The sequence below is a fragment of the Dermacentor silvarum genome, chromosome 1 (genome assembly GCF_013339745.2).
Source record: "Dermacentor silvarum isolate Dsil-2018 chromosome 1, BIME_Dsil_1.4, whole genome shotgun sequence".
Taxonomy (NCBI): domain Eukaryota; kingdom Metazoa; phylum Arthropoda; class Arachnida; order Ixodida; family Ixodidae; genus Dermacentor; species Dermacentor silvarum.
In genome coordinates this window covers 430,576,323-430,596,071 of record NC_051154.1, presented here as the reverse complement: position 1 = coordinate 430,596,071, position 19,749 = coordinate 430,576,323, and the positions used below count along the sequence as shown (strand labels likewise).

Genomic DNA, 19,749 nt, shown 5'->3' with positions numbered 1-19,749 from the left:
CTAAAAAGTTACAAAGTGAATCTTCGTAATATCTCGAGCTTCCGTAACAATGGCATATTTAGACGGCAGTGGGCAAGGAAAACTCATATGAAAGTCGAGGCGTAGCACGTACGTGTTCCTGATATCTTGTTTTTCTTTGCTACGCTGGCTGGCCGCATTTAAATAATGCATGTTCTGCCGGAAGTACAGATTTTGTGAGGGCGTTTCCTTTCCTTCGCCCTTGCTGCATACCTTCACCAGCCAAATCTTTCATTGCGTCTCGAATACCCTAGTTTTATTATTTAGAGACTGTCGTCGCTGAAGCACGCGGTACAACTAAAAACCGCACAACTGCAGGGCGCTTTCGCTGTCGAATCATTACAAGCGGCCACAATTAAGACAGCCAGGATCGCTCTTGAACATTTTATCCTTGCGTTTCTTCGTTTCTTTCTTTTATTTATTCAAGGCAAATTCAGCGCAGAATTGCATTGGGAGACGCACCATCCCATAGCCACAGTAAAGCTCTCAGATTATCGTAGATACAAAGAAAAAAAACACGCGTACGGGACTTCCGTTTTTCTTCTCTCACAGCGCCTTTCCGACTTGCGTGCCGGCTTACTTTCGTTTTTTTTTCTGCCCTAGTCGGGGCATGCACTGACGGCCTTCACTTCCGGCCTGATTTTATTTGCCAAATGAATCCCCAGCCGGCCAGACGTCGTTACGATTTTCATCCACATTATTGAACGGCTTCCTTAATTGTCCGCCTTCATGCAGCCAACCAAGTGAGCGCATTCATGGTATTAAAAAACATACTACGAATGCGGTACTAAAACCTTATGCCCTGAAGGTAACCATGGTAGAATTAACCGTAAGTGAAGAGGGCATACTATCTCTACTGCGTAAACTTGATTTAAAGAAGTCCAGTGGTCCCGACCTCATAACCAACTCATTCTTCAGTCAATACGAATTAGGATATTTAAATATCTATTTAAAATATTCACACTTTCTCTTAAAACATAAGTGTTAACAGGCGATTGTCAGAATGCTAACGTAATTCCAATGCACCAATCGGGATCGAAAAGAGATTTAAATAACTACCACCCAGTGTCACTAATGAGCTCATGCTGCAATATAATGGAAGATATAATATTTAAGGCGAGAATAACTCACCTAGAAGCAAACTAACTAATCTACGAACAACATCATGGCGTCAGATCACGTCTTTCAACTATAACCCAGTTGCTGAATTAACTCATGACATAGCTAACACAAACAATTAAAGACGATGGCAATTAGCTGCAATAGCTTTAGACTTCTCCAAGGCGTTCGACGTCGTTTCGCATCAGGATTTAATCACAAAACTAATGGCTTTTGGTATTCAAAACAAAATAATATCATGGATTTCCGATTTTCTAGAAAATCAGAAGCAAAGTGAAGAATTGATAATCATCTCTCACAGCAAGTTCATGTCTACCCTGGAGTGGCTCAGGGGTGGGTTGTTGCGCCAGTCTTGTTTCTGTTGTATATTAATGACATCCAGTTTCCCGTTAAAAACCCCGTCCAGATGTTACTGTTCAATGATGACTGGGCTGTGTATACAGCCGTACATAACTTAGTCGCTCAAATAGACCTTAACAATTCTCTGCAGACAATTTACTCTTGGTCATGAAATAAACACATCACAAACTGATTGAGGACCTTAACCGAGAAATTGTAAGAGTGGGGTTTAAGATCATATACAGAAAACAAAGATAATGTTCAATAGCCTGGCAAGGGAACAAGAATTCAGGATCACCAGTCAGCCTCTAGAGTCTGTAAAGGAGTACGTTTATCTAGGTCAATTACTCACAGGGGACCCTGATATGAGAAAGAAATTTATAGAAAAATAAAACTGGGCTGGAGTCCATACGGCAGGCATTACCAAATACTGACTGGGAGATTACCACTGTAGTTGAAAAGAAAAGTGTACAATCATTGCCTTCTACCAGTGCTAACATATGGGGCCGAAACTTGGAGGTTAACAAAGAGGCTCGAGAACAAGTTAACACCCGCACAAAGAGCGATGGAACGAAAATATTAAGCCTAACGTTAAGAGACAGGAAGAGAGCGGTGTGGATCAGAGAACGAACAGGGAATGCCGATATTGTAGTTGACATTAGGCGGAAAAAGTGGAGCTGGGAAGACCATCTAATGCATAGGATGGATAACCGGTGGACCATTAGATTTACAGAATGGATACCAAGAGAAGGGAAGCACAGTCGAGGACGGCAGAAAACTAGGTGGAGTGATTAAGTTAGGAAATTCGCAGGCGCAAGTTGGAGTCAGCTAGCGCAAGACAGGAGTAATTGGAGATCGCAGGGAGAGGCCTTCGTCCTGCAGTGGGCATAAGTGTAGGCGGATGATGTATCTGCTGTGGCCGCGCTTACTCACTCCAGCACTTGGACAGCGAGTTTCCGCGGTCATCGAGTAAGATGCGTTCATGTTTGCTTGTGCGCGCGTGACACCATGCTTGTTAATTTAGTTAGTGTGCGTATGTTCACAAGTTTATACGGCCGATAAGACATCGCCTCCTCTATTTTTTCAAGGGCAGCATAGGGGACATTATTTTCACTTCTTAATTGAATTAAATAACTTATAACTACAAAGAGATGAAAGTGGACCAAAAAACAACTGGCCGCGGGTGGGATACGAACCCACGTTTTCGCATTACAGGTGCGATCGATGCTTTTACCAGTGGAGCTACCGAGGCACCATCTTCCCATCCCCTTTCTGGGGTATCTATGTGTGCCTGCTTGAACTAACCCTGAGAGTGTTAGCCAGCGCCACCACTCACGGCCTTGACGGCGGATGTGGGACATCCTTTCTGCAGAAGGCGTACAGTCTACGTGAATTTTTTGGGTGAAGGCAGCTGGTCAATAAGCCCACGAATGCTCCCTGAAGGCATCGAAACTGCCGGATTCTAGACCCTTGCTATGTAATGAACGAGAAAAAAGGAAACCAAGGGACTCGATTTTTATGCTCAAGCATCAAATGGTCCATTGAACGAAACAGCCAGGCGTCTAAGGCATGAAACGGCACCTAAATTTCCATTGTCTGCGACGCCAGGTCACGTGCGTGCCTCGAGGGAGCAAAGCGGGCGCAAGCGAACACCTGCTGCCGCGCTGACGCGCCAGGTGTTGCGTGAGGCTAGAGGGTATCGTCGAAACGCCACCTCTTGGAAGCCTGTGTTATCTGCACGTTCCTTGTGCAAGGAAGCTCTCGCCTGCGAGCAGCATTCCGGGCAAGTTGGTAGTCCATTACTAAGGTATTATTGCGCAACAAAAGGACATGGACGGCAGAGAAGAAGACACGCACCAAGCGCACCAAGCGCACCAAGCGCATGAAAGTTCTTCTCTGCCGTCCATGTCATTTTGTTGCGCAATAATACCTTACTAATGCTCTAGCCTGCATTTTATCTTCGCCTCGGTAATCGCTATAAAGAAGTTAATGTACAAAATAACGGAATAAATTCGAAAGGAATAACTTTGGTGGCAGTGAGTTTTGAACCGACGACCCCACGCTCAGAAGTAGAGTGTCTTACCATAGCCTCCTATATATTCTATGCCTGCCGGATTATCGGCGATCCCATTGATAGCGGCCGTCGTCGGAACTATGGCGGTGGCGCCACTTCAGTAGGGTTGTCGCGTGCGAGCTTTTTACGCTTTTGGTGTTCATAGGTGACAAAAAATACGTAAAAGTAAATAAAAATTGTGTAAATACTTACATATCTTAGTGTTGTAATAATATAGCAATATAAAGAGGTCGTCGTCAAAACTTGTGATGGGGCGCCACTTACGTATGGGTCTAAGGTGCGCTTTTTGAAAGTTTTTGAAAGTAATTTTCTCATTTTCGACGATATCTCTGCAAGGAAAAACTTAGGGAAAGCAGCGAAACATTCGCAGCGACGTTTCTGCGGCTTACAAAAAAGAAATCGTCTGCTGCCACCGCAACCGCCGATTTTAACCTTTATTATGACAAGAGTATGAACAACTTTCATCGTCCACTACTGCTATTATGTGGCTGTTGCGACATCTCCGTGACGAGGTTTGCCGCTCTCTTCAATATGCTGACTCTTACCCTACGTAGGTGGCGCCACCATAGACGGCGGCCTGTTCGCGCTCATTCGGCAGGCATAGATTATATAGGAGGCTATGGTCTTACCTACAGGGCTGAGCCAACGCCTTCTAGATAGCAGGCCTGTGCTCTCTGCTTTATGTCATCATGCTACTTGAACCGGCATTTCAATCGCAAACCCCGGCGTGACGAAAGCAGTGACGTCACAATCACTGCTGCTTACTCGGGAGCGTCCCCATTAGATCCTATGGCAGTAGGGCAAGGTTGCATGACGTCACGAATCGAACTGCACCGGCTTTGTGCTATCTAAGAGGCGTTGGCCAAGCGTCTGAACGCTCTCGCTTGCCCGCCAGGAGTTCATAATTCCAAGGAATGCTGAGCGGCGTTCCATTGAACATTAATGCTTTCCCATTCATAACTCGTAAGAAGTGCTTAGGTGTCCTCGAAAATTTTTTCATTACTCATATCACAATAAGCCAACAAACAATGGCACCAAAGAGAGCATAGGGGAAATTATGTGCAGTTCGTAATTGAACTAAAGAAATTGTAAATGAATGGACATGAAAGAGTATGAAAAAAAGAGTTCAGTGACGATTACGATACTCCCTGAGGAGAAATTTGAACGCAACTCTACACGTGTTTTCATTTCGCGATATATTGGCTGGCGCGGACAACCTGTCTCGTGCGGAACGTTGCAAGCGGCGCGAAGTGTGGCTCAACTGGCTGGAAATGGTTTTAGGCACAAAAAATAAGACAGGGACAGGCGCAGCTGCCTCGCTACTCTTACTTTTTGCACCTAAGACCATTTCTAGCCAGTTGAGCCACACTTCGCTCCGCTTGCAACGTGCCGCACTAGACAGGTTGTCCGTGCCAGCCAATATATCGCAAAATGAAAACACGTATAGAGCTGTGCTCAAATTTTGCCTTAGGGCGTATCGTAATCGTCGGTGAATTCTTTTTTTTTCCCAGGCGCACCTGCCTCGCTAGAGTTCCAATCAGCCGGCCGAAGTGAACGGATGTGCCATCGGCGTGCTCCGCAACCACCGAAACGCCGCGACCTTAACCAGCCACGTTGCCCGGGACTTTTTCGCCGGGAGTTATATCGGAAGCGGCCTTCTCACCATTTCCCACGGTTCGTCTTTATCCCCGCTAACCCGAACGCCGACGAGACGTTCCGGCAACGACTGCGCCGACGGCGCGGGCTCCGGCTCGGAGCTGACCAAATCATGGCTACGGTAGAAACTAGAAATTTCACGAGCACCGGGACGCTACACCGGTAAGCATCAAATGACGAAGACGGAATGAACCTCACCGGGCCCGGCACGTCGACGGGGTACCCAACCAACCACACGGAGGTGAGCGGGCCTATTCTACCTTCCATTACACCTCCCCCCTCGCCGATGACGATGCAGACTGGCAAACGGTGCTAACGCTACGCCAACAGAAGCAACAAGCGTTGGAACGAAAGCGCGGCAAAGCGCCGGCCAAAGACAAGCTCGAAACGAACACGGACACCAAGAGACTGTCCACTCCGAAAAATAGGAAACTGCCCAAACTCCCACCTATACTAAAGGATGATTTCAAGATCGACATGCGACCGCATCAGGGCTTACCCCTACACAACATCATCATACCAGCAATGGCGACAGGAATCATTGAAACCTGCAAGCATGAATGTTCTGGGAGACAATTTCTCCAGCGAATCTAGCCGGGCTATAGCATAGCCATCCTCTCTACTCCGCACCAAGAGGTGGCCATGAAAGCGCGGGGACTTCGCCTCATGACCATTAACGGCACAGCCCACGCAGTCAGAGCTTACGCGGCCACCGGGGAAGACGCGCTGAGAGGGGTGGTGCACGGCATACCGCAACACACTCCGTCAGAGACCCTGCTGACTATCCAGACTGCCGACTGCAACCTGTCAACATGCGAATTCGCACGGAAGGAGTCGAGTTGATCCAGGCCCGCATGATCGGCGATACCCAAAGTGCCACCCTGACGTTCAGCGGGTCCATACTACCGAGAACCGTATACTATTACGGAGGAGAACTCTTGTGTCACCCCTTTCGTGCTACGGTCCAAGTCTGGAAGATTTGTCGCGGCAAAAGGCACCGCACGGACGTTTGCCCAAATCCTGCGCGACGAATCTGCAACATGTGTGGGCTGAGATTCCAAGTGAACGATACCCTTGTGAACCGAACTGTGCCTAATGCGGGGAGGGGTGGGGGGCTGGGAAGGGGGCATCTTACCGGAGACAAGAGCTGCACCAAGCACCTAAGGCAACCGCAACAGCCACGAGCATCGCGGGCCTCACGTCCGCAGAACACCAGACCACAAAGATGGCTTTCCTCCGAATACGGGGAAGAAGACTGCAGGGCGGGTCGAAGCCACAGAAGCAGAAGCGTCACGGAGAGATCCCGCTCCAGAGCCGCGCAGCGCGTTGCCGCCTTCACCCACTCAACAAGTACGCAGAAACAAAGATCTCGATCCAGGACCCCGACGAGGAACAGCCACGAGCAGGGATCAAAGACCAATTCAAAGAATTCACCTGCGTAGGTAAGCTGGGCGGGGGTCGCGTCTTTCACGACTAAACTCGTCGCGCAGAGTGAGGCATACAAGGGGGCCATCTGAGAGGGCAGACTACTTAAGGCAACCTTACAAGGCAACACACAAGAGGTAGAAACAGTCAAGAGACAGGTAGCTATGCTTACGGCGCAAATGGATACACTTAAATCCAAACCACCAACTCCGCCGCCGCACCAACGCCACTCGCGACACAAATCAAGCAGCCAACACAAGAATCACTGTAGTTGTTGTTGTTGTTGCCTCAAAACATGGCTCGCCACCAGCATCAACACAGCCTTCTTCTTCTTCTTTCTGTGGTTTTATTAGCCAAAACCAGTTCTGATTATGAGGCACACCCTAGTGGAAGGCTCCAGATTTATTTTGACCACATGGGGTTCTTTAACGTGCCCTACAACGCAAGCACACAGGAGTTTTTGCGTTTAGTATCCATCTTAATGCGGCCGCCGCGGCCGGGATTCAACCCTTACAAAAAATTCTAGTAACTTTCAATAAATTTTTTTTAGACAAATGTTACTAAAACCTACGAACGGTCTATTGAATGTTCTCAAACCGTTTTTAAACTTCCTAAGTACTTCATACCAACATCCTGTCGACTATTGGCCACCGATATTCAATTAAAATTTCATTTACAAACTTTTTTGAAACGATGAATGAACATCCTTCAAACATTAAAAGCAGGGCATCTTTTTACTTCTTAGAAACATCCTAGCAACTTTTTTCCTACTTCTTGCCGTTCGCCCTAGAAACATCCTTGTAACTTTTTTCCAACTTTCTGTTGCATGACCTAGAAACTTCCTAGTAACTTTTTTCCTACTTTTTGCTGTCTGCCCTAGAAACATCCTTGTAACTTTTTTCCAACTTTATGTTGCTTGACCTACAAACGTCCTAGTAACTTTTTTCCTACTTTTTGCTGTCCCCCTAGAAACATCCTTGTAACGTTCTCTCAACTTTCTGTTGCTTGCTCTAGAAACATTCTTGTAGCTTCTTTCCAACTTTCTGTTGCTCGCCCTAGAAACATCCTGGTGACATTTATCGACTTTTTCCAGCATTTTTTAAAAATTGTCTGGTAGTGCTCTGATGCAACCTTGAACATATAAAAGTATGTACCTGTTAGCAAAACACACCAATCTTTTCAAACACTGATGTTTATTTTCCAACCCTTTCATACACGCCCTAAGAAGCCACAAGCAAGCAGTGACTATAATGCTGTCTGGATATCTCCCGTGTTCTTGATATCCCTCTTGCTGCAAGCCTAAAGGAGGAAAATGGAATAATAGTTAGCCTTATGAATTGTATCTGGTCGAATAGCATGATGCAGTCATCCACAAGAATTTGACTTCGAATGACCCACAATCAAAACGAAGATTTCAACTGACTGCCTTGCCACACATACTTAGAATGGCATTCACACCTCTGGGGTGCAAAGCTTCTTTTTGGGCGACGTCCTTGTGGGTATTGGAACGCCACCCTAAATGTAACTGAAGCATTGCTGAAGCAAAACTGCTGCACATAATATGCATGTGTTACATATAGGAATCGTACACTTGTATAAAGTAGCTGTAAATCAGTTGCAGTAAAGATAGTCAAAGTTTTTAGAACGGCTTCAGCGAGATATGCCGAACTCAATAATAGGATGACATGTGTAATGCACTTTTTGCCTAAACCATGTCTTAGGAGGTAGAAAACATTTTTATAGACCCTCTAGTGTGCATTATTCACAGTTTGAAAACTCAATTTGGTAAAACCACAACAAATTATTATATTAAAAAGTGACTATTTCAATATTTCCACCAAGTACAGGGCAGCTTGAGCATGAAGCAAACTTCCTTGTGACATCTCAGTAAATCCGAGGTAGTGAGCATGTGGTACCACAAACCACAGATGCGCACATGTTCTGGGCAGTAGTCAGCACTGTTACCATGTCACCGGAAGCTTGTGTATTAGGCAGCTGACAAGTAATATGAAAGAAAAAGTAAAAAGGATTGTTTGCATTTCAGATAAGTGACAGCAAAGAACAAGCTTTATCCAATGTCAACTGTAGAAGGGCAGAGACACGCTGAAAAAAAGCCAATGTAAAGGCGAACGCTCAGCGTTCAACTGCACTGTCGTGGCTTGCAACTACTGCCCACAAAAAAAAGTGCCAATGTAACGAACACTCAGCGTTCAGCTGCACTGTCGTGGTGGCTTGCAACTATACTGCACTGTGCGGATTGTTGTGATTATCAGTTTGCGTTACCACCTCAAATTTCTGTAAAGTACAAAGGAGACCAGCTTCCTGCTTGAAGCCAACCTGCACTTTGGGTGCATATTGAACTTGTCACATTAAAAGGTTATTGGTTTGTTATATGCTTGAGGAATTACCTTCTCATACTGTGGCTAGGGATTCAGCAGCTACCTAATAAAGACGAAAATCTTGCTGTTTGTATGCTAATTTTAGGTGATGAAGTACGGTACGCAATACATAAGTGTGACCGATTAGAGGGAACAATATAGGCGCACAGACAATAGTGTGAGAAGTGAGCTTCACAATACTACATAATAAAAATGACAAAAAGATACACATCTCGAGACCTCATGCTTCTCAACGATTATCTTAAAAAGGCAATCTGACTAGATTAATATACAGTCTGTACAGAGTATATCATGCCGTTACTCAAGTCAGAGTTATATTTAGCTCAGAGGAGGCTAGTTAAAGGTAAGTTCATTAAACTGAGGGCCCTCCAGATGACCAAAAGTGAAATGCAAGTGATTTGCCACTAGAAATCATGAAAATGGCACACACAGTAAAATGATTGCATATTACAGAAACATATCCTACAACACACAAGGCAATGACAGTTTTGTACGCACCTTTGTAAAAGCGCGCAGATCAAGTGCTTTATAGTGGTGCTCTCCAGCTTGCAGCAGTGCTGCAGGTTCCTGTGGGATGCCTCCAGAATCCGCATAGCCTTCAACTGCAATGAATTTATTGCAATGTGAATCTAGAAACCTGTCATATCAGTGTAATACTGAATTGCAAAGAGCCTCACACTAGCAGCTACATTAATGTGCGTCTCGTACGAATCTCTCCATTATATCTCAGGAGGTTACACGGTTATGTTGTAACAAGTGCGATTCAATGTTGGAATGCAGCAAACATAAGACTACCAGGAAAATCACCGAAACTCAAATATTTAATAAAGCAAAAAGAGCATTGGATTATGAAAAAAAAATATTGAGCACATGAAAAGTCTTTTGAACCCTAGGCCGTGTTTGTATAGCGATGGTATTCCTTCTCGCTCTTCGTCAGAGGTTTTACCGACGCGCCGCCCGTGTTATGAACTGGAATAGCCGGCCGTTCACGGTGGGTGGTAAGAATGACGTAGGATACAGCGCAAAGTATCGCCACGAAATCGCAGCGCTTACTTTATTACTGCAAGGCACAGTCATTACCTATGACTGGAAGAGCTGGCATACTGTTCTTTAGATGAATATGTATAGTAAAAGCCAGCGTCTGATTGAGAGGTCTCGATTAAAAAGAAATCTCGTCACTGCAATATCGGCGTATATCTGCCTCGCAATATAGAACACGACAGGTTCTATAGTTCAATATAGAATACAGACAGGTTCTCGCGACGCGGGCCTTCAAAGTGCACTGTATACAAAAAAAAAGTCTTCATACAAGCTAATATGTGCGCAAGCGTCACACATAGCTATCCTGTGCCAACGCGTGAAGCCCATGACACATCGACGTGTACACACCTGCAGTGTACTCGCGGAAATGCTTATATAAGGAATAATTTTCTGCCGGGAAACTACCCAACAAACAGTACCTTTTAGTGTTTCCATAATTGTGTTCCCATTCAGTCAGAGCAATCAGACGGGGTAGCATACTTCACAGGAAAATGCAAGTACGCGATAACATCAACAGAAGCTTTCGTAAAATTGCTTACTAAATGTGCACAGAAACATGGACAACTTACGCTCAGAACGCGCTCTGCTCTAGTTACACAAAGCTCATTACATGAACCATAAGCTACAACAACGCGCACAAGCGCCAAACTTGCTTACCTTTCAAGACGTAGTCAGCAAACACTCCTTCGTCCCACAGGTACCGTGGCACCAACTCTCTTTCGGGCGCAAACACTGTAGAGCTGCCGATGAACTACAGCACCACGAACGCATAACCTACAACAAATTCTTCCATACACTGTGATGAAGCCCCAGTACCAGGCTTTTCACGAGAGAGCGCAGGCAGGCGGGAACAAAAGCAGCTCGGACGGGCGCTGTAAGACACTGTTGACACTGGCGTATCGCTCGAAACACACGGCGAACACACGGTGTTTCACGAGTTCAGAGGTTGTGCGATGGTTAATGCACACGATAAGAAGCACATTTTGCCTAGGCACTTCTAACATAAAATTCAACTACCGCCTCACTGCAACAAGCACTCGCGCACAGCCAACGTGGTCCATAAACTGCAGCAACTTGGATTGGATTGGATTTATTGAACAAAACACTGCAGCAGCGCCACACTGCGGTTAACAAAAAGGAACCTGCCTCCCCGATTCGCATCGCTTCAGGAGCATAGCCTTCGAGATTCGCATTTATCACTCAAGGGAAGTCGTAGCTGAAGCATAAACCAATCCACGCGCCGCCCGTACAGCTCCGTCTGCTTGAAGTGACGGACGGTCTACGGGATAATGTGACACTTACCGAGCACATATCCGTGATCACCGCCCACATACACGTTAATTATGGCGCCAAGTGTAATGTTTTCGAGAATATGTGCCCTCATCTTGAATTGGTGAGACCATATTTCCTCTTATCGTCAGGAATAAGGTAACAAAACGTGGCGATGGCTGGCGTGCAACTGCAGCTGAAGCTTCGGCTGAAGTGCAACAGGCGTACTGCTTGCACGCACGTGTAAACAAACAGATACGGCCATGCCAAGTACACAACTGACTACTCAGTAAACTGACAATCGTAAATTATTCACTTGTGTGCCTTAGCAAGCATTTACAGAATCCTTGCTGCCGTACGAATCCCGCCAATATATTGACACGTATACATGTTTATCTTTCACCGGTGGCCGCTTTCCACCGGCTAACAAGTGTTAAACGTTATCGCTCGGCGCAGGACGCGCCTGCATCGGAAGCTTCTAGAACGTTATCGATGCTTCTTTCCGTTGCCTGTTTTCACCGACGCTTATGTTATCTGATTGTATAACCGACGCGAATTGTCTAGAACTTTCTGGAAGACCCGCAGGCATCAGGGATTAATCTGGAACCTTCGATGACTCAGGTATAAAAGCCGACGCGTTTCGCCGCTGATGAGATTTCGACGACCGCCGTCTGTGTTCGCCGTATTCGTTGTGCTTCGAGTGTAGCTTGCTTTTGTGGGCACAGGTTCGCCCAATAAAGAATTAGTTTCGTCATACACAGTTTTACGACTGTTGACTTCAGCGTCACTACTACGTGACAATATCAACACAACAATCACCCGCAGTTTTGAAAAGAAAGGCTCTTTTAACAGTGACCGCAGGTACTGCATTTGCGAGAGTTTTGTGTATAGTTTGCATAAAATCGTAAAGGAAAGGTTTCTTAAGAAGCCGAATTCCGAAAAAAAGGTAAGCGTCGTGAAAACAAATAAATGGTCTTACGACATGTCAGAAAGTCTAGGCATTGTATATTTCCTGCTAGTGCTACTGTAATATGGGAGTAGTGGTACCGTCTCTGCCTCACACGCAGATCTAAGTCCCGGGTTCGAGTACCAGTCAGTGTAGAACAACTTTTTTTTTGAAGTAGGAAAGCGTTATATACAATTTCAATGGGACAGGCTAAGATATTTTACCTTAGCTTCTGCTAATTATATATGCACACATAATAACAAAAATTATTCTGTCTCCTCGCTTTCTCTTAAACTGCAGGAAGCAATTGTCAGTATGACACTTAGTTTATTCGTACTAATTATTGTATTACCGATATTGCATGTTATGCTTCTTTATTGCGGTGTTAAATGAGCAAATGAATGAAACAAATACAGTTGTTATAATTTTCTTTACACAAAAGTAAAGACAGAGCCTACCAACTTTCCTTAAACTTCCTTTAAACTTTCTTCAAACGAACTTGCTTCAAGTGAAAACAAGAACGGAGCCTATCAACTTTATTTAATGTTGCTTTAAACAAGCTTTCTTCAAACGAAAATAAAAACAGAGCCTACTAACTTTTTTTAAACTTTCTTTGAACAAACTTCGTACAAACAAAAGTTAAAACACAGCCTACCAACTTTTTTAAAACTTTCTTTAAAGAAACTTTCTTTCAACCGAAGTAAAAACAGAGCCTACCAACTTGTTGTAAACTTTCTTTGAACAAACTTCCTACAAACGAAAGTTAAAACAGAGCCTAACAATTTTCTTTAAACAAACTTTCTTCAAACCGAAGTAAAGACAGATCCTACCAACTTTCTCGTAACATGTGTTAATAGAAAGTAAAAGTACATAGAGTGTTACTAAAGTTGATAGAAAGTTGGTAAGAGTTCTAAAGAAAGTAAGGAAGTATTTTTGTATGGGAATCCCGCGACCTCGTGCTCAGCAGTGTAACGCCTTAGCTAACTGAGCCACCGCGGCGGGTACAAACAAAACCCTCGCCACAAGAAGCGACAACACAAGTGACACTACAGCAAGTAGGACACATGTATGTTTGCGTTACAGCAGCAACAAATCCAACAATTTCAGCAAATGAAAGAGCAACTACAAGTGCAAATGCAGCAGATGTTTACGGAATTCCAAGAACTAAAACGATACGTAGACGATTCCGTTCAGAAGTTCCAACGACCGCGAAAACGACGACACAGCCTCGCCTCGGACAAGCTGAGTGCAAAGATCAGGGTCACCACGGACACTGAGGATACCACAACCTCCGAAACGCCTCATTATGACTAACAACACAGCCAGGCAGCAAGAGAATCTCACTATTTATGGCAGGGGAACTGCCGATCACTACAGAACAAACACGCGACACTAACACAATACATCAAGACGGCGCAAGTTTCTCCCGACCTCATCTGCTTACATGAGGTGGGGAAGCGACCGAGACCCATAGAGGGTTACTGCCTATACGCGGACTCGGATCACCCAATGGTGGCAACGCTGGCTCGAAAAGACCTTGCGATCACCAGCACCGTGGCACCGGGAGTACCAAATTCAGCACTGAATTTTAACAATCTGGTGAGTGAAGAAGGGACGACCAAAGTGTGTTTTGGCTAACGTCTACAGTTCACCCAGGGACCCAAAAGGCCGACTTATCACCATTAGTTAACCATGTATCCACCCTACTCGTGCGACGTGATAGGCTATTTCTCCTCGGAGACTTCAACGCCTGACATTCAGAGTGGCGATACAAATGAGACACGGCGAAGGGCTCCAACCTTCTCAGAACGACACAGACATACGAACTCTTGCTGATCACGCTGCCAGGCGTCCCCACTGGAGTAGGCAACAGTGTAGCTCGCGATACGACGCCTGCCCTAACTTTTGTCAATGACGAAAGAGGAGTCACCTGGAGCAACCTGGACGAGACGCTAGGCAGTGACCATTATATTATAAATGTAACCTGCGACACGGCAAAGTGCGCAAATCTCTGGGGATGGCCAAACTCACTGAGTGGAAAAAGTACAGAGTGAAACAGCAGACAGCCCATTCTACACCAACCTCTGCAGGAGAAAGGAGAGCTTTTCTTAAAGAAATATACAATACCACCACTAGAGAGTGTCAGACCACACCGAAAACGCCAGTGGTGGACATCCACCTGGCACACCTCGGGGAGGCCCGCAGAAGTCTATGGAAGCGTTGGAAGCGACAAAGACGCAACCGCTAACTCCGACGCCGGATAGGCCAACTGGCAGAAGAAGCCAACGCCTACGCCATACAGCTCAATAACAACAATTGGCGAAGTTTTTGCGACTCCCTACGAGGCACCCTGAGCACCAAGGAAACCTGGGCTATCCTCCATTGCATGCTGAACGCATCCAACGCACGAACGCAAACGAATAACGTCATGAGGAAACTCGTCGGAGAATACCCAGGCATGGAAGACGAGCTCATCCAGCTACTAAAAAACACTTACACCGGAGAAACACAGACGCCTTCACCCAGCCCCAGAAACTATCACGGCCAAGAAAACAGAGATCTGGATCCCCAATCACCTTCGCAGAACTCTGCGCCGCTGCTCAGGCATTCAAGAAGAACACGTCACCGGGCCCCGATCGAATTTCTAATGCGATGCTGAGAAACCTCAGCGACTCGGCGATCCAACAGCTAACCGATTTCTTTAACGACACGGTATGGAAACCGCACGGCCGACTACCCTCGGAATGGAAAACGGCCAACGTCATTCTAATACTGAAGCCGGGGAAACCGTGTGAACTAGGCCAACTACGACCCATCTAGCTCACCTCCTGTCTGGGCAAGCTTTTCGAGCGAGTCGGCCTCACCAGACTCGAGAGACACATAGAGCGAAACGATATGCTTCAGGCGTCAATGCTTGGCTTCAGGAGAGGGGTACCGTCCCAAGACGTCTTATACTGCTAAAAGACAATGTCTCCTGAACCCCCCATCGGGAAGTTCGGACAGGACCTTGCTCGCACTCGACATTCAAAAAGAATTTGACACTATGTCGCACTCCACGGTTCTTGAGGGAGTCAGTGACGTAGGATGTGGTGATAGAATACATTGCTACATGCAAGACTTCTTGAGCAACCTCAGCGCCCCTATAGGGATAGGTACGACACGTTCACTCCCATATGACCTACCGGACGAGGCACCCCCCCCCCCCCCCTAAAGGCTCTGTACTATCACCGCTCCCATTCAACGTCAACCTACGCAAACTCGCACTACAACTGGATGAGCGCCGAGATCTCGGGTGCGCCATATACGCGGATGACATCACGCTATGGGCCACTCCAAGATCGTACGGCGACCGGCAATCAATCCTCCAAAGAGCAATTGACACAGTCCAGACCTTCACGAAACAAGCAGGCATGAGATGCGCCCCGGCCAAGTCGGCATACCTACACATTAGACCCAATCATACACAAGCGAACAGAGCACCGACAAGCGAACAGGGCCGCCGAAGCAAAACGCCAATCGGCCCACGTACTAATGGACTCTGAGGATGCACGCCGACTATACATGCGGGGGGTTTTGCCGGCCAGCGTCGTGCGCATCCTGGGACCAAGACTCGCACAAGACAATGGGATCACATGGTGCCCGGAACACGCCGGAGTGGGCGGCAACGAACGGTTGTACTGCCTGGCTCGAGATATGATAGGCCGAGCCGCGGATCGCTCCGCCCTAGCAGAGCCCCCCCCCCCCCCCCCCCCCACCCGGCACGCCACGAGAAATACTGGAGATCCAAAGACTGTCATATGGGATGGAACAAAGGCTCCTCCCCATGCCAAGCTCAACAGGGGGCAGGCAAGAGACTGGCGCCGATTACAGACGAGCACCTTTCCTCACTTGCACGGGCTACACAAGCTTTTCTGCGAGAAACACAAAGACAAATGTCCCTGGTGTGAAGACACCCCGACACTCCAGCACATCACATACGAATGCCCGAGGTGCCCTGCACACGTCGTCTCGCCGCTAATCACCAATTCACTCTTTAACTGGTCGTGGGAGGCGCAACTAACGGAACTGGAGTTGGGAATCCAGCTGGTGACCCTCGACCATGCAGGCCCGGCGAGCCGCAGAAGCCAGTGGGGCCCTGCAATAGGGGCTCCACCCATAGATACCAATGAGATTTTTGATTCAATAAAGTTCTTCTTCTTCTGTCTCGCTAATCAGCTGATTGCGAGAAGCAGCGCGTGGGCACGATTCACAGCAGGCGCCGCAGACCGACCTCCCAGACGACGCGCGCTAGCCTGGCGCTGTGTCTCGCAGCCGTGGTCGCCGCACTACGCTTTTAAAGCGAAGATTTCATTCACACTGATTCGCCCGTAGGCGCCAAAAACGCACTGCAGGAAAGGCAAACTTACACAGTCATCAGCAATTGCTTTGCCTCTATGTGCGTGGTGGTTTGGCTCCATGTGCGTGGCGGTTTCCCGCCAGTTGTGCCTTAGCACATGTGCCAAAACAGATGATGGATGGCCCGTTATTATACCCCTCGACACCACCTAGTACTCTTTCACAAGTGTCTGCGCATCTGCGCACACAATAGAGCAACGGCGCACGACGTGCTATCGCGCTCAGTATGAGCTACACCAGGGCTAGGTCAGCTGGTATACCCCCCGGGTAAACGATGTTTGCGTCACTAGCGCCAATGTGTCCCCTGGTGTTTGGTAGGCCAAACTGTGAAACCAATAAACAATAAAAAAATTGCTAATGCTGCTATGGCAACGCTTTTGTTGATGAGAGAGGAGGAAACGCCGAGCTGCTTGTCGTCTGCTAGGCGCTCGACGAGCGCGCGACCGCTTTGTGAGCCGCAAGCGGAAAAGAGCACCGCTTGCATCTTTTTTAGATTGTGTTGCTGCTGCATATACTGTTTTCTACAGCTTTCGGTCGCTAATTTTCTCGGACGTTGAGCACGTCCACGAAACATTTGTTAGGAAATATTTCTCAGTTAAAATGCACGCGAGCTAGCAAGCTCGAAGCGTGACAATTTTGTTTGAGCAAGAAAATTGAGTAGTCGGAAAATGTGGTGTATTCACTGATTTTATTAGCAACGTATTGCAAACGATACAACTCAATACATACCACAATAGCACAGAGCTGTGTAATTCTTACAGTAAATACAAATGTTGGCATCTGTATTGGTTACACAAACATAAGAGAAGTCTTCACACAATTCATCGTATATAGATTATCGCTGCAGGGGTCACCACGTTCATTGGCTGTACACAGTACAATTCACCACAAACGAAGGTTCATAGTAACACGTTCGTGAATAATGAACTGATCATGCAGAGCAGGTGATGAGGACGTTGAGCCCAACATTGCCAGCTCCTTTTTCTTTTTCCATCTTCTGGAAATAAGGGGGAAATGAGCAGCATTTTAGGTCACATGTTTTAAACAAGTCTCAGCACTTTTTTCGCAAAATGGCGCTTTCAACTTATGCGGGTCAGCTTCGATTGTGTATCTTTGCATGACTTCAACTAAAAATATTCCTCTAAGAGACATTAAGCTTTGCTCAAAGTTGCATTGCTATTGTACAATTACGTAACATGTTTAGCATTGGTGTTGTCTCATTAGCTGGCTAGGAATATTGTAGTATTGCAGTTTCTTTTTTTAATTTACTTTCGCTTTACCATTGCCTACACAGCCCACAAGAGGTAATTAAGTCAAAATAATTTAAAAGCTGCTCTGCGCCGGCACGCGCACACCTGCTCCTGTAAAATTTCTACTATACAACGAAAATTATGGAGATCGTTGTAGCGTGTACCCAAGACTTAGCTTCGTCGTATTGAATTGTTCGATTTTACGTACCACGATGCGTGCGTGAGACACGCCGTAATAACCGACTGCGAAATATTTCGACCATCGGCGGCGTGCGTTAACTTCGGCCCTATCGAAACTCAATTTATTTCTGCGACCTCGTGTTTCAAAGTGTAACGCCATGTCCGATAAGCGACAACGGCGGGCGACAGATATGCCGCTTACAGCAAGGCCAAGTGGGCTGCGTCTTCTTACGAGCGTGAATTCTGTCGTTGTGAAAAGAAGATATTCGCATCTTTCGCTGCGTCAGGAAGCTGGAAAATATTCGCAGCGTTAGCTACACCAGCAGTTTGGAACACCCTTTACCACGCATGATCATCGAATATTAAGTAAAAACGAAAAGAACGCAATTCCCTGGAGCACGCGCAACAAATTTCGCGGCGTAACGTCACACGAAGCCGTAGCAGACGACATGAAAAAAGAAAGAAAGAAGCGCTCCGTGCTGTTCACTTTTGCGCCGTATCTTGCATACTAGTTCTACACAAAGCAAGAATGCACGCCGCCTGCCTTAATGCCCAAAATCAACAAGTCGGCCTTTGCATACCTACAACCTGGACGACGCTCTTTTGGCCGGCAGGGTGGTCTTGAGCCGAACCAGCCGTGGCTTCTGTGGCTTCTGCCTGGGAGGGTCCTGGAAGATAGGGTAGAAATCGGTCTCGGTTAAGGAGGTAGCGAAGGAAGGCAGTTGTACTATCGTGAGCAATATGAGCTCGAACACGCGAGCGCGTGGAAGATAGCCTCGAACCCTACATCGGCCGATTTTCAGCGGCCGCTTTTGGAAACAAATCGGAAAGGGCGCCGCGCTTCCGCTGGCTGTTCACACTCCCGCCTCGATATCATTGCTGCAAAACGGTAGCTTGTAGTATGTCACTGGCCGCTAGCGGTGATATCAATCCACATCAACGCGCACAGCTACATCAAATGACCCATCAAGCTCTGCAGCTGCTGAGATATCGGCTGTGACGTAGACTTCTATAATGCACAGGTCATGCTTGTATTAAATCTAGGCGGTGTTGGCTGAGCGTTCGGATACGCCACTTTTATAATTTTTTTTGTACGCTAGCGAAGCGGGAGTGCCAACAGTTAGCGGAAGAGCGCCCCTCCTTTCCCCTTCGGTTTCGGCAGCGCCATCCACGTATGACGCTATCTAGGTTTTGAGGCTATTTTCCACGCGCTCCCGTGTTCGAGCTCATATTGCTCACGATAGTACATTAAGCTGGTTGCATGAAATCCAATGTAAAGGACACACCTTCAACTCATGCTTAAATATGGAACGTGAATTATGTATCAAGCGATAAGGCGCGTGAAAACGAACTACAAATGCGCACACATTCGCAACCGCTAATAAATTGTTTTTCTTACCCTCGTCGATCGGGGACCCCACTTCCACTGCAGCAGTGGGAACAGCCGTCCACAGGAGTCGTGTTTTGGCAGGGTCGGCGTAGGCATTTTCAGCGAAGTGGTCCGAGCAGAGGCGGTAGCCGTTGTACATTTGCTCCCGTGCGAGTCCCTCAAGATCTGCTCTTTGGGCGTAATTCCGCCATACGTCACACCTAGAAAATGAAACAGGTACCACCATGAATATCAATAAACAACACATA

The 19,749-nt window shown here is 46.8% G+C and overlaps 1 protein-coding gene and 1 long non-coding RNA gene across 5 annotated transcripts in view; both read right to left on the bottom strand.

Moving 5' to 3' along the window:
• Positions 1-19,749, bottom strand: part of LOC119437682 (papilin-like) — a 464,139-nt gene that overhangs the window by 175,553 nt on the left and 268,837 nt on the right. The gene's annotated exons all lie outside the window — the stretch shown is intronic.
• On the bottom strand, positions 7,838-11,305 carry LOC125942582 (uncharacterized). The gene is made up of 3 exons (XR_007465237.1): positions 10,729-11,305; positions 9,529-9,632; positions 7,838-7,930 (listed from the first exon to the last, which is right to left on the bottom strand). It is a non-coding gene; the product is annotated as an uncharacterized LOC125942582 (long non-coding RNA).